The sequence below is a fragment of the Carlito syrichta genome, unplaced genomic scaffold (assembly GCF_000164805.1).
Source record: "Carlito syrichta isolate Samal-C Ts95f unplaced genomic scaffold, Tarsius_syrichta-2.0.1 Scaffold304341, whole genome shotgun sequence".
Classification (NCBI taxonomy): Eukaryota; Metazoa; Chordata; class Mammalia; order Primates; family Tarsiidae; genus Carlito; species Carlito syrichta.
Genome location: NW_007248437.1, coordinates 64244 through 66313, shown reverse-complemented (window position 1 = coordinate 66313; position 2070 = coordinate 64244). Strand labels below are relative to the sequence as shown.

At 44.8% G+C, this 2070-nt stretch overlaps 1 protein-coding gene across 1 annotated transcript in view; it reads right to left on the bottom strand.

Moving 5' to 3' along the window:
• The window catches only part of CLIP1 (CAP-Gly domain containing linker protein 1), a 133155-nt gene that overhangs the window by 88079 nt on the left and 43006 nt on the right, over positions 1-2070 (bottom strand). The gene's annotated exons all lie outside the window — the stretch shown is intronic.

The window sequence follows — 2070 nt, the reverse complement described above, 5'->3', positions numbered from 1 at the left end:
TCACTCTGTCACCCAGACAGGAGTGCAGTGGCTGCTTCCGGCCACCGCAGCCTCGACCTGCTGGGCTCTGGTGATCCTTCCGCCTCAGCCTTCCAAGTGGCGCACACTACCACACCCGGCTAATTTTTTGATTTATTGTAAGTTCCCCGGGCGGGTCTTGAACCCGTGGGCTCAGGTAATCCACTCACCTCGGCCTCCCAAAGCGTGGGATTACAGGCTGAGCCACCGAACCTGGCTTCTCTTCAACTCTTTAGGAGGTCTTTGGAAGAAAGTCTGGGATAGGTACCTGGGTGACTTACATTACCAGAGTGATTCCATACCTGACACATTTCAAAAATGAAATAGTCTGTGTAATATGTAGTCAGTAAGGCTGTCCACAAAATCAATTATTTTCCAACTTTAAAAAATGCTTCATTACTCCACAACAATTTTCCTGCCTCAAAATAAATATTTGCTTAAAAATAAATAGAATCCTGCCAGGCACAGTGGCTCACTGTGAGAGGCAGAGGTGAGAGGACTGCCTGAGCCCAGGGGTTCAAGAACAGCCTGGGAAACTTGGCAAAACCTCATCTCTACAATAAATTTAAAAATTAGCCGGCATGGTGGCACACGCCTATAGTTCCACCTACTTGGAAGGCTGATGTGGAAAGATTGTTTGAGCCCAGCAAGTCGAGGCTGTGGTAGCCATTAGCATGCCACTGTACTCCAGTATGGGCGACAGTGAGACTCTGACTAAACAAACAAACAAACAAACAGAACCCTTACATCAGTAAAGGAAAACAAAATTTATTCATAAACCCTATAATTTAACAATTTGTATATTTATTTTCTCATACTGCCTTTACATCTTTATCCATGAAAAGCAATAACACATACATATAAAAAGACAGGGCCAGGCATGGTGGCTCACACTTGTAATCCCAGTACTTTGGAGACCAAGGCAGGATAATTACTTGAACCCAGAAGTTTGAGACTAGCCTGGGCAACATAGTGAGACCTCATCTCTACAAAAAAAAATTTAACTGGCCTTGGTGGCGCATGACTATACTTCCAGCTACTAGGAAGACTGAGGTAGAAGGATGGACTGAGCCTAGCAGGTGGAGGCTGCAGTGGCTGTGAGCGTGCCACTGCACTCCAGTCTGGGAAATAGAGTGAGACTCCAACTTCAAAAAAAAAAAAAAAGGACAAATATCCACACATTTGATTTCAGCCTCTCTAACTGTATGCTATATAAAAATGTAAATAATTGACTTGCTATTTTCTACTATGAGGCTGGCTCCCTGCTTTTGTAAGACTATTAAAATTACCATTCTTCATATTTTATTTTACATTAACTGTTCAAAGCCCTGACTTTTTAAATGTGTAATTTTTTATCCTAGTCATTGTTTGGTATAATATGCAAGAATTCAATATTTTCAAAACTGTCCCACCAACATTGTCAATAACAGTATCTTGTATAGGAGAACACACAGATGTGCTTGGGTCTTGCTGCAGGTTCAGAAGCTCAGTATTGTGCTACTGTAACAGCACTTCAATGACTGCTGCTTTATCATCTGCATCATATTTGTAGCCTTAGTTTTCCTTACTACTGTACTTCTTCAGAATATTCTTTCTTTTTCCTTTTTCTTTTTTTTTTTTGAGTTCGAGTCTCACTCGGTCGCCCAGACTGGAGTGCAGTGGCCGCTCCCGGCCACCGCAGCCTCGCCTGCTGGGCTCCAGCGATCCTTCCGCCTCAGTCTTCCGAGTAGCCGGAATTACAGGCATGCGCTACCACGCCCGGATGATTTTTTGATTTATTGTAGAGATGAGGTCTCGCTGTCCAGGTGGGTTTCGAACCCGCGGGCTCAGGCAATTCACTCACCTCAGCTTCCCAAAGGCGCGGGATTACAGGCTGAGCCACCGAGCCCGGCTCTTTTTCCTTTTTCTAAGCTTCTTTTTTTAATTTATTTTTTAAAAATTCTCCCAACAGCCAGGCTGGGTGGCTCAGCCTGTAATCCCGCACCCTTTGGGAAGCTGAGGTGAGTGGATTGCCTGAGCCCGCGGGTTTGAGACCCGCCTGGGCAGCGAGAC